The sequence below is a fragment of the Amblyomma maculatum genome, chromosome 11 (genome assembly GCF_055883805.1).
Source record: "Amblyomma maculatum isolate TAMU_Amacu chromosome 11, ASM5588380v1, whole genome shotgun sequence".
NCBI classification, from domain to species: domain Eukaryota; kingdom Metazoa; phylum Arthropoda; class Arachnida; order Ixodida; family Ixodidae; genus Amblyomma; species Amblyomma maculatum.
In genome coordinates this window covers 3223697-3237502 of record NC_139354.1, presented here as the reverse complement: position 1 = coordinate 3237502, position 13806 = coordinate 3223697, and positions in this window count along the sequence as shown.

The window sequence follows — 13806 nt, the reverse complement described above, 5'->3', positions numbered from 1 at the left end:
TTCCAGGAATGTAAACGAGAGCGGGCTGAGCACTTCGAGAGAAAAATTACTCTACTTGAGCGACTTGTGATGGCTGTAGAGGCGCAGGGTGCAAATAAACCTTCAAGTTGAGCCCTGAAAATGCCTTTCTACGGCTTTCCATCAGTATTACAGCACAATCACATCATGCACTATTTATTAAACCTTGAATTCATGTATATCAAACAAACAGTCGCAAACTGTGTCACCACACTGAAACAGCACACGTAAAAGATCAAACTAGCACACATTCAGCACTGATTTTGGGCGATGGCCTTGCGCACCCTTTCGCACTGTTTGGCAGTACTGCAGTCAAAATCTAGATCACTGTCCTCATCGTTCTGCACTTCTTCCAGCTCAGGCAGCTGGCCCAGTTCATCGAAAAAATCTCGCTCGTCGTTGCACATGTTGTGAAGTACGCATACGGCCATTATTATTAGGCAGCATTGCTTAATGCTTCCCGCGTCGACTAGATACAACCTTCTGAAACGTTGCTTTAGCAAGCCAAACGTGTTCTCGATGGCAGCACGCTGTTGCGAGTGGAACCTATTGAACCTTTTTTTCCATGCTGGAAAGCTGCTCCCGTTGTCGCGATATGGGGTCATCAGGCATGGCAACAGCGGATACGCAGAGTCCCCAAGAAGGTATCCATCGGAGCATTTGTCGGCAGCCTCTTCGAAAAATGGGCTCTCCCGAAATACCCTGGCATCGTGTACAGAGCCCGGGAAACCGATGAAGACATCAATCAACTTGTTTCGGTCATCACATATGCCTTGAAGAATCACTGACGGGTACTTTTTCCTATTGTAATACGACTGCGGTGACTCCTCAGGTTTGTTGATTTCTATGTGGCAGCCGTCCACGCAGCCGATCGTGTTACGTGGTCCCTTGCCGCCAGCTTTCGCCAAGTCTTGCTGCGCTCTTGCTGTTGCCGGTTCGGCCAAACGATCACCGATGAGCTGATGCTGTTCAAAAATTCCAGCACTCTTTCGAAGCAAGCATGTACGGACGACACTGAAATATCAAACCGGTCGGCTAATGAATACATACTGCATTGTGTGCCGAGGTAACTGAGAACGGCGAGACACGTTTTTTCTGGACTAATTTGTGGACGGCCTCCAATGGGGTGCGGGAAAAACGACGACTGTCTAAAAGAACCCACAAGAGCGTCAAACGTGCTCCGTGAGAGGCGGAAAAGAAGCTTGAACTCGAAGTCAAAATATCGGCTCAGAACGTCCTCACAGTAACGCGGCACACGGTTCCTGTCCAGCCTCACTAGCTTCATAGCAATCATCGCAACTAAGTCGTCGAACTCCTCTTCTTCGCTATCGGAGTCCACCAGCTCCATAGCTGCTTGCATGACAGTAGGCAATAAACCGCAGTTCATTTTTTTTTTTTTTCACAGCAAACGGGAATATACACACACAACGAACTACCGCACCGCGCAACGACCCGACTGTCCCGACACCCAAGCGCGCCAAGGGCAGCAAAGCAGAAGGCTTCCACGCCTTCTGCACTTCGACGTTCGTTTCCGATCGTCGCTTGTGTCGCGCTGCGTCTGCACTGCTGAACTGGCGCTGTATGAACGCGGAACTTTTTCTGAACTGACGTGAACTGGTGCACGTCGTGCAAGGTGAATCGAACGGACCTTATGCTAGTCGTCGAGTCATTTCGAGGGGGTTGGGAGGGTGGCTGTTCCTGGCCCTGATAGGACCGGGACAGGTAGGTCATCGCCGCTTGCGGCGGGGGCTAGCCTGCAACCGAATTTTTCTGTTGTAGGCCGTCATTGCCCCCGCCACCGCCTCGGTGGTGGACAACGGCTGTACGTTGCCGCGCGTCTTTCTCTCTATCTACTGTTTTCTTTCTTCTCTATTTTCTCTTCTGTCCGCACGAGGCAGCGGATGTGGCTCATCTACAGAGCCAGTAGCAGGCCCGTGCATTTTCTTTTCATTCTTCCTACTGCCCCAACAACAACGGCGGCAGCGCTTTGCAAAGTGTTAAGGCCACGATCTCCTTTAGCAGTGCATCATACTGTACGTTCTCCCTTCAGAACGCAGACGCGAAAAACTTCCGAGATCAAGGTAGGATCTGCAATGGAGAAATGCGTTGCTGCTGTACACGCCCCGCCGGGGTGGTGCAGTGGTAAGACGCCCGACTACTGTGCCGGAGTTCCCGGGTTCGAACCGACCTCGGCGGCTGCGTTTCGATGGAGGCGAAACGAACAGGCGTCCATGTGCTGTTGCGATGTCAGCGCACGTTAGAGATACCCAGGTGGTCGTAATTACTCCAAACCCCTCCACTATGGCTACTCTTTCTCTCTTTCCACTTTCACTCCCACCTCCCTCCCTTCTCTTACGGAGCGGGTGAGGTGTCCACAGGAAACAAGCGAGACAGTTACCGCGCCTTTCCCTTCCTATAAAAATCAAGATCAATCATCGTTGCTGCTGCGTATGGTACATCTGGCGCCACTTGACCGACACAAACGGCGTTCCATTGAAAGTATCAAAGTTCAACGGAGTTATAGTTGGTTTACATGAAAGGTAAGGCACACTACCTGTTATACCTCTGTCACTTTCGATCCTCATTGAACACTATCTGCATTGAGGTTTTCAAGAAGGACGGAAGCATCCCATGATACACGGGCGTTTTCAATGAGCATTGAGAAATTTTCCTCATGTACGCTACGAGGGTGTCGACGACCGCTTTTGAGTGCGCTTCTCAAGATCGATTGAGGAAGCAGCTTGAAGTCGATTGCACTTGAAAGTTGCCATCTGACAACCTCGATCTGCATTGATTTGAATGCAGATCGAGTTCAATGAGGATCGAAACTGCCCGTGTGACAGGGGTATTATTCGCGGAATCTCGCTGACGCATCTTGCGAACACATATCGCCATCGCGAGATTCTCACCATGAGCCTAGAAATGTTTCGCCTTAAAACCTTCATATGTGCAAGCCCTGCTATAAATAAAGCCAGTTGTGAGTGCAGCATTCGTGCACGTGTTGCGGCATTCACCTTTATGAAAATTTATTCGCGGGAATTACAGTTCAGTTTCAGGAGGAGATTGAAATCGCACCTTGTAGGTTCTTAACGTGATATAGCAGTATAACTTCCCTTTACGGCGTGGTTCAGGTCTCCAAGGAGAAAGTGTGACATACAGCGCATTTCGGTCTCTGTACGCCAGTTTAATAATGCTACAGCATTACTAAGCTATTTCGGCAAGGCGTGTGGGCAAAACGGGTACGGAACATGTGTACTGTCTTGTGTCGTTGACGTAAGGGAGGATCAAACAAGTAGCTGTGATCGAAGAAGGATGGTGTGAGGATGTTTAACAAGAAATTATGTCAATAGGGTGGTTAGCCACCCTAAAAATTGTAAATGCAAAATCAATCTGGTGAGGACAAATGTCGACGTCCAAGGAATGTGACGTCATGCCAACCGGAAGCGGGCGTGTTTATGACTTAATGAACCAAACAAATGCGTTATAGTGATCAGAAGTGTGTAATGAGTGTGAAATAATCAAACAAAATTCCGAGTGCACTATAGAATGAGCACTGGAGATATGTGTAAGCCTGAGCGTTACTGTGTTGTCCGTGAGATGTGTCAGGGGGATTCCGCAAGTAACAGTTACTGCGACTTTTCTCTCCTGCAAACAAATTATAAAACGCAGGGGAACACTGATGCTTTCAACGGACCGCTTTTTGTGTTCGACAAGGTGCGCGCGATGTGCCGCGTGCAGCAGCAACGCTCAGATTTTCGAATTTGTCCACTGTAGATTCTGCAGTGATTTCGGAACTTTTTGTCACACCAGGGATCCACGGAAATCGTGTGACAAATAGTGCGCCCTTCATTTCAAATTTAACTAGGTGGAGATTGCTTGAAGGTCAAATTTATTGCTACGGGAAAACAGCGCTCTGCCTAGCGTGCTGACGGTTTCGTTTCAAAAGAGCAGCAGCGGGCACTTGTTTCCTGTCTCTCAGGAAACACCATCGACAAACGTCAATGGCGACCAGCAAGCGCTGGAAACCACTAAGAAATGCAACTGTGGGGCGATAACTAGCCCAATATGGAAGCCATAAGCTGATGCAGACGTCGTCATTGAGAAAGCTTCTCACTGTAGCGTCAATCCTTAAGAAACAACTGAATCACTCGACGTCCAGTAGAAGCGCACAAAGAAAACTTTTATTTCCACCAAACAATTTCTGGAAACATACAAAATATTCCTGAAATGATAAGGACACGCAGATGTGTTAGATATAGGTCTAGCACATTATAATTTAGTACAATTCCGCAATGCTGCACAATCCTAGCACAATTACAATTCTGCAAAATAAAACAGGTATTATACTACAGAAAATATAATTCAAGCAATCACATTTCAACATAATAATGCCGGCATGGCCAGCCTGGCCGGCCGGATAACAAAACTCCGCGTGTGCCAGCGCCGCAGTAACTGCGCCTCCCCATCTGAATCTAAATGTTCCACAAGGTATTTCCATATGAGGAGGCGCAGTTTCTGCAGCGCTGGGTACATTGCCCTCACAGGAGTGCGGCGCGCACGTTAAAAGCCCAGCCTACCAAATGCCACCTTCTCCGTGCTACCATGCACCGAAATAAAACATGCTGCAAAGTTTCCGTTGTGTGCCACAGTTGGCGCACTGCTCACTTGGCACAATTCCCCAAGCGGCGAGGCGTTGCCGCGTTGTGAGGACGCCCCATCGTCTTTCCCATTCAAAGTCACGTACCTCGCTCGGTACTCTAGCGCGAGTCCAAGTGCACCACTTTGATGTTGAAGTTTCCCCTTTTCTTCCGGTGTGAGCCGGCTACAAGCCATCAGCTCGCTAACACGTACTGTTGGTGCGCGTTAAACCTCGACGTTTGGGAAACATCTGTCAAGCGTAGCCTTCATTCGCCACCGCCCTATAAAATTATAATGGACGCTCGGCTTGTGGAATTAAGTGGCGATCAGCGGTAAACGCTCGCCGCGCTGTCCCTATAACCAGTATAACATTAAGGAGCGCCCTGAGTCGAGGAGTTCGTTCGCCAGTTTCAACGCCCAAACTGCGTGCAACAAATTCAAGGGCGGTGGTGGTTAAAACATTTATAAACTAATAAATAGTTACAGAGAGGAGATTGGGTTAAAGCCTTAGCGGACTCCTCCCCTCAAAATACTAGGTGGAGTCCCTATTCCGGGGTCCCATTGGCAAGCAACGCCGGCTGCGTCCGTTTAACCAAGTCCTTTTGAGCCTTGAGGTCTTGACCGCTGAGCAGGGCCGCCTCCCAGTCCTCTCTGGTGCGATTGGGGTTGGGGGAAATGGATGGGTTTGATTGGCACGCGCAGACCATGCGGAAGGTGTCAGCCACCTCCCCACAGTACTGGCCCGCACCATCAAAGGATGGGTTGAAATGTTTAAGCACCGCCAGGCACAGTACAGTATTGGTAAAAATTTTGATGAGAAATAGGAATAAGAATAAGATTGGGATGGAGCGCATTTGGCAAGCACTCGCCGATTATGACTAGCAGCTTACCGGTATCGCTCAAGAGGAAAATATACAACAGCTGCATCTTACCTGTACTCACCTGAAACGTGGAGGCTAACCAAAAGAGTTCTACTTAAGTTGAGGACAACACAGCGGGCTATGGAACAAAGAGTTCTACTTAAGTTTAGGACAACACAGAGGGCTATGGAACGAAAAATGGTAGGGGTAACATTAAGAGGTAGGAAGCGTGCACAGTGGGTCAGAGAAATAACTCAATTTACCGACATTCTAGTGGAAATTAAGAAGAAGAAATGGGCATGGGCAGGACATGTAGTTGCGAAGAGAGGATAACCGATGGTCGCTTAGGGTAATAAACTGGATTCCAAGGAAAGGAAAGCGTAGCAGGGGGCGGCAGAAAGTTAGGTGGGCGGATGAGGTTAAGAAGTTCGCAGGGGTCAAGTGGATGCAGCTAGCACTGAACCGGGTTAAGTGGAGAAATATGGGAGAGGTCATCGCCCTGCAGTGGGTAGAGTCAGGCTGATTATGATAATGATGATGATGATTTGATGATTTGATGAGGAGGCGCTCGTTAGCGCGATCCAGTCCCTTACAAGGGGCCGGGTAGCGCCTGTGCTCCTCCTTGTAGTAATCGGTGATGTCTTTGAATGTAAGGACCAGATTGTAAGATGGGGATTAGGCTTCTAAGGACAGGGAGATAGCCCGGGGAGAGAGTGCGCGGGCGGCCTGATCTGCCTGTTCGTTTCTCTTGAGTCCCTGGTGACCGGATGCCCAAATGAGGGTATGCGGAGTTGGGCCTATGTATCGTCAACTAGATTGCAGTATACGCCTGGCAAGCCGGGGAGCCTACCCCAGCCTATAGTTCCGACAGGCCCCTCGCGAGTCGGTGATGATGTGTTTCGACTTGGGAATACTGAGAACCAGAGCAATAGCAATCTCCTCCGTGTGCGTTGGGCTGTAGGCTTTGAATGTTAGGCCGTTAACTGTGTTTGTGTTGTGTACGACTGCAGCCGTATACCACGCCCCGTGGTGTAGGCCGGCAACGTCAACGTAATACGCGTGTTGTTGGTGACCATAGTGTCGCTCCAACGCTTCCGCTCGCGCCTGGCGACGACCACTGTGGTCTTCTTTGGACATGTAGCGGGGAAGGGGTCGGACCCGGAGGGCGCGTCTCCAGAGTTCTGCCACTCTCGCCCTTTCCTCAATGTGGTATTCGTGTTTGATATGTAGCCGGTCAAAGAGGCGACGGCCGGACGTGGTCTGTGTAAGACGCGTGTATTGGCTGAGTAAGTGGGCTTCTCGAAGCTCCAGGAAGGTGTTCACCACGCCAATGGCCAGAAGTCTCTGGCTGGACGTGCTGACGGAAGGTCGAGAGCCAGCTTGATGACTTTCCGGTGGATGGCCTCCAATTGGTCATCATCGTGTTTGCGTACGTACAAGTAACGGGTCGAGTAGAGGATCCTACTTGTTACGAAAGCATTGGCAAGCCGCAGTGCACCCTTGCTTCGTAATCCACCCCGCTTGTTGGAGACCCGGCGGACCATACGGCTCACCTGGTCTCCCACCGTGCGAAGTTTGGCCAGGGTGGTGTCAGCCCTGCGTTGATGGTGTATGAAGAGGCGAAGGACGCGGATCTCTTTGGCCTCCCACATCGGCCCCGAGTGCAGACTTGTGCGAAGGTGAGTTGTGTCTCGAGGGGAGGGACGTACGTGTACAAATTCAGATTTAGCTGGGGCGCACTGCAGTCCGCAATAGGTCGCGTAGTCGTCGACTACGGTCGCCGCAGCTTTCAGGCAAGACTCTATGTATCCCAGGTTACCTTGCGTGGCCCTGATTGGGATATAATCCGCGTAAAGATCGTGATGTATCCCTGGAAGAGAATCCAACTTGAAGGGAAGATGAAGCATAGCCAAACTGAAGAGGAGGGGAGAGAATACCGCGCCTTGAGGTGTTCCCCTCAAGCCGATGGTGTATGGCCCGTGTTCCGCACCTTGTATGCGCATGTAGGCTTGGCGATCTGTAAGGAACTGTCTTATTTAATTGAAGGTTTTGTGGCCGCAGTTGGAGTGACTGAAGTGGTCGAGGATTACTTCATGCTTGACATTATCGAATGCGCCTTTAAGATCTAAGGCCAGGACTACCTTGTCGTTGTGGGGACATTCGACAGGATCTAAGATGTCGTGGTGGAGCTGCAGAAGTATACCTTGTGCTAATTACTGAGGGTGGAAACCGAACATGGTGTACGCGAAAATGTGCTGTGTTTCGAGAAATTTGGAGAGTCTGTCACGCACCATCATCTCCATCAGCTTGTCGACATAAGACGTGAGGGAGATAGGGCGAAGGTTCACCACATCAATAGGTTTGCCGGCCTTCGGGATGAAGGTCATGAGAGCGGACTTCCAGTCGAGAGGGAGAGGAGTTTCTCCGCCCCAATTGCTATTAATGTATTTGAGAAGCATAGCATAGGCTGCGTCGGGAAGGTTGGCCAAAAGCTTGACCGTAACCTTGTCGCGCCCGGGTGTGGTTCCGCGCTTCATCTTGCTTAATGCAGCCCGCAGGTCGTGCAGCTGGAACGGTGTGTCCAGCTCCGTGTTCTCTTTGCCTGCATACGAGCACATAACAGCCCTGTGGTCCTTGGTGGTGCACAGGTATCGGTTCCTTAACGTGTGTGCTAGCTGTGTTGTCGTTCCTGTGAAGTTGTGCATGACCTTAAGTAAGTGGCGCTGAGTTTCCGCGCGTGCTTGTGTTGGATCGATGGGAGCACAGATCAAGCACCATGTATTGCGGCCAGACATCTGGCGTGCAGCCGTGTTGCACCTGTCCACTCAGTTAGTGTCGGCAAACTGGACCGCATATTCCGCGGCTTGCTGTGTGCGTTCGAGGATGCGCTTCTTGAGTCGTCTGTTATGTTTCTGTTTTCTCCATATTTTGGTGAGGCTGCGGCGGGCCTTCCAAAGATGTAGGAGGTGATTCCACGTCCGTTTGCGTTTCCGTGAGTTGTATATGGTTTTCGTGTTGCCTCAGTTCAGACGCGAGTGATTTGCACCAGAAGTCATATCCCGACTGGAGGGCGTCTATGATAGACAGAAAGGTGCGGAAAGTGGTCCAGTCCTGGACACAGCATTGTGTTTGTGGGCGTTTCAGCGGACGTATGTAGATTGTTGTGTTGATTATACAGTGATCACTACCAAGAGTTGCCTCTGTATTCAGTCAGTCGACATAAAATATGTTGCGTTTAAATGTGAGGTCCGGGCAAGTGTCTCGTTGAATCGAATTTCCGACACGTGCTGGGTTGGCGGGGTCAGTGTGAATGGCAAGTCCAAGTGTGGAAAGAAGTTCCGCGAGTTTCCTCGGACGTGTGTCATCCCGGGGGCATCCTCAGAGCCTGCTTGGAACATTTAAATCATCGACAATCTAGAGGGGGTCGCTTTCCGCCACCTGCATAGCTTGTGTGAAAATTGCACTGAACATACTGTTCTTAGGTTTTGGAGGGCAGTAAATGTTTAGAATGTGTATAGGTAGATCAGACAGCCTTAGGGGAAGCAGCGACACCTACGTGTCCGGAAAGGGAGGTGTGCGCGTGCCATCAACTAACATCACATTCAAAAAAGCCCTGTTGTTGCGACTATAAGAAGAAGGAAAAGAAAATGCACGGGCCTGCTACTGGCTCTGTAGCTGAGCCACCTCCGCTGCCTCGTGCGGATAGAAGAGAAAATAGAGACGAAAGAAAAAGAAGAGGAATATTGATTGATTGAATGTCCTTTATAGAATGGGAAGGCTCATGACCATGGATGGGGGTAAAGGGGAGTAGACAGAATATTCATTGTTTGCACATGCAGGTCGTCACTCAAATCATAATGCTCTGACCAAACCATAAAGGGAGCCATACTTGGCAAATATCATCTGCGTGTTATCATCAGTTTCTAGAAGGGAACGGTAGAAAGACGCGCGTCGCCACAGCCGTCGTCCACCACCGAAACGATATGGCAGGTGCAGTGACGGCACACAAGCGATAAAATTCGGTGGCAGGCTAGTCCCTGCTGCAAGCGGCGATTACCTACCAGTCCTTGCCCCGTAGGCCCAGGAACAGCCACCCTTCACCACCTCCCACTACCCCAAACCAAAACGCACTTATAAACAAACACCAAACTGCACCGCGTCAAAGCTCTACTGGAGTGCTAATGTTCAGGCATACTTCGCCCAGCAATATTTTTACAAAGATTTTTTTTCTTTGTGTTTTGTCACTTGCGCCCAATTACATTTCATCGTCATCATAATAAGTCGGACTATACCGACTACAGAAGGCCTCTCCCTTTTCCTCCAATTAAACCGGTCGCGTGCTAGCTGCATCCAATTCACCCCTCCAAACTTCGTAACCTCACCATACCACCTAATGTTCTGCTGCCGCCTGTTATATTTAGCTGTCGATAATTGACAGTTCCAGAATGCACAGCTTTATTTAATGGGCTGCATATTAATCATAACTGCTTTAGAGAAAAGGAAAGAGGGCGTATCTATCACACATTTTCTCATGTCATTCTACTCTTTCTCCTGCCGAGAATTATTGCGCTGTCGATAAAAGAACGTGTGCAAAGGAAATTTTATGGATATTAAACGTGCACTTATTTACGCACTGCAAGTCACTCAAGCTGTGTGTGCCGCATTTGGACAGAGCGAGAATTATTGGAAGGAGCGAAAATATAACGGCACGAGAACTTCTGGCCTATAAGAAAAAAGACGATATCTGCCCAAGCACTGCGTAAATTTATGTACACATAGAAATACAACCTTTCTCCGGCAATGAGGTGAGATGCTTGTGATGCTACTTTGGCACGTAGTTGTGCAGCACGGTCCACTGTTAAAGAGATAATGGGGCCGCGTTGTTGCAGCGCATTACAAAGCGCTGCCGAGAGAACCAGCGACAAACTATCGTACAAGGTACACTACATGCTCAGTAAGCAAGGCTCTTCCCGAGAATGCAATTGATGCCGTCCATTCTCGCCAGTGGTCGGCGGCAGCGCTTTTCAGAGTGTTTGGGACACGAAATCTCGTGTTCCCTTTATCAGTGAACCACACAAATCAAATCAAATCAACTTTATTCAGCATTTTTGTCCTGAGGAACAGAAAAGAAATCCTAGGGTAGGAGCAAAAAGCTACAAATACAGTAGCTTGACGAGGCTCCTACCCCTGATTGACAAGGCCAACAGACTATTACGTTATTACATGTATATATGCATGCAGAACATAGAACCAGCGAAACAAAAGTATGCAAAGGAATGTGCAATACGAGAGGTGCAATGTCTGAAATAGTTGATGTGACAAATGCACATGCATCTATGTTAACTCGTCGCTGACTAGCAGACTATTTATACATATTAAGATTACAATTCAACGCACAAAAAACGAAAGAAACATATCGAGCAGGAAAACAAAAAAAAAATCACGCCAGCAACTCTAAAGGGCCAGATACAAGTGTGGTCTGTGTCCAAACGCTTAAAAGCGGCAAAGCGGCAATACTATCCAAGAAGATTCACTCTTGAGAAAGATCGGTCTCCGATCGAAACGTCGAGTGAAATGAAAAATAAAAAATGTTTCCTTTAATGAAGCGTATACTTCGCTATATACTCTTTTAGCAGTCTAGTATATATATATATTGCCAGGGAGCGCCACTTCAACGTCTTTCGCTGCGAGCGCCCCCAATGCACTTCAAATGCAATGCACTTCACGATGGTGATGCAATAGCCGAAACTAACCTCTCGTTACTGTTGACGCAGGGAGTCTGCGTGGCTCGCAGTTTGATCCATCTTAACTGTGGCCAGTCCAAGGTACTTGTTACCAATTTTTCGCACGAGTATCGACACCTTTTTCGGAATACTTCCGTAGCTTTCGCGGAACGCATATCTGAAGTCTCCGAGTGCTTGTCCACAGAAACCGTGCCACCACCCACATCCCTCGACAACCTCGATATTAGCTCAGAGCTATCGGTGCGCCAGCGTGAACAGCTGTTTTCACTGTTACTTGAATTCAGAGAGTGTTTTGCATCATCGTCAAAAGTGCATCAGACTCCCATTGCCAAGCACCAGATCGTGACGTTCGATGATGTCCGCCCAATTCACCAGCACCCCTACCGCGTCTCTTCAACCGAGCGCGAAGTTATTAAGTCACAAGTTAAACAAATGCTCGAAGATGATGTTATCCAGCCTTCAAATAGCCCATGGTCCTCCCCAGTCGTTCTAGTTAAAAAGAAAGACGGCACGTTACGTTTTTGCGTCGATTACCGCAAGCTGAACGCCGTAACCAAGAAGGATGTATACCCCTTGCCGCGGATTGACGACTCTCTCGACCGCCTTCGGCGTGCGAAGTACTTTTCGTCAATCGATCTAAAAAGTGGCTATTGGCAGATTGAGGCAGATGACCGAGATCGTGAAAAAACGGCCTTTGTCACACCCGACGGACTTTACGAATTTAAAGTTCTACCTTTCGGACTTTGTTCCGCGCCGGCCACATTTCAGCGGATGATGGACACTGTCCTCGCCGGGCTTAAATGGCAGTGTTGCCTAGTCTACCTAGATGACGTGGTGGTCTTCGCAGAATCGTTTTCCCAACATCTTAAACGCCTGCGGTCAGTACTCGAGGCCCTTCGATCCGCTAACTTGACGCTTAAGCCACAGAAATGTCACTTTGGCTACCAAGAGCTTAAATTCCTCGGTCATGTCGTAAGCGCTGCCGGCGTGAAGCCCGACCCTGACAAGCTTACTGCTGTTGCGAAATTTCCGATTCCACGTGACAAGAAAGCTGTTCGCAGATTTCTCGGCTTGTGCAGTTATTACCGCCGTTTTATCGATAACTTCGCTGATCTTGCTGAACCGCTGACTCGGCTCACCCGGGGAGACACCCCTTTTGTTTGGAGTCACGAGCAAGAAGCTGCTTTTACCGAGTTGCGTCTCCGTCTCCAATCGCCGCCTATTCTGGCCCATTTCGATGAGCACGGTGAAACAGAAATCCACACTGACGCCAGTAACATTGGCCTTGGGGCGGTTCTCGTGCAACGTCAAGAGGGTGTGGAACGAGTCGTCGCCTATGCCAGCCGTGCTTTATCCCGCGCCGAGATGAACTATTCAACTACTGAGAAGGAATGCCTCGCCATAATTTGGGCGGCTGCAAAATTTCGCCCCTACCTTTATGGTCGCCCATTTAAAGTGGTCACTGACCACCATTCCTTGTGTTGGCTGGCCAACCTGCGTGACCCATGCGGCCGTCTGGCGCGATGGAGCCTTCGCCTACAGGAGTTTGACCTTACTATAGTCTACAAGTCCGGACATAAACATGAAGATGCTGACGTGCTCTCTCGTGCGCCCGTCGAACTCGCTTCACCACATACGGGTGACTCTGGCAGTTTTCTCGGAGCTGTTGATGCTTCAGATATGTCTCATCAGCAGCGTGCTGATCCAGAGTTACGAGCCCTGATAGATTATTTAGAAGGTCAGCCAGCCACAATACCTAAGTGCTTTTCTCGGAGCCTCTCAACTTTCTGCCTGAGAAGTGGTGTACTCTATAAGCACAGCTCTAGATCCGATTCGAGAACCTACCTCCTCGTGGTACCAGCAGCTCTGCGAGAGGAAATCCTTTCCGCGTGCCACGATGAACCAACTTCTGGCCACTTGGGCTATACTCGCACACTTGCTAGAATACGAAAAACATTCTACTGGCCCAACCTTGCAACTGTCGTTAAGCGCTATGTTAAGAGCTGTCGGCAATGTCAGCGTCGGAAGGTTCCGCAATCAAAGCCTGCAGGCCTTCTCGTGCCCATAATATCACCACGCGCACCGTTTGATCAAGTCGGCATGGACCTTCTCGGTCCTTTCCCTTGATCCTCCGCGGGCAACCGCTGGATAATCATCGCCACAGACTACCTGACTCGATATGCCGAGACCAAAGCGTTACCTAGTGGTACAGCATCGGAGGTTGCCCATTTCTTTGTACACCAGATCATGCTGCGGCACGGTGTTCCGACCTGTATTATTACTGACAGAGGGACTGCCTTTACTTCACAAATGATGGCCGAAGTTTTGCATCTCAGCGGTACGGCGCATCGAAAAGCTACTGCTTACCATCCGCAGACCAATGGGCTGACTGAAAGGCTTAATAAGACCATTGTGGACATGCTGGCAATGTATGTCGACGCCCAGCACAAGACTTGGGATGCTATCCTACCATATGTGACATTCGCGTGCAATACGGCAGTCCAAAAGACGACACGCTTCACGCCGTTTCGCCTAGTTTACGGCAG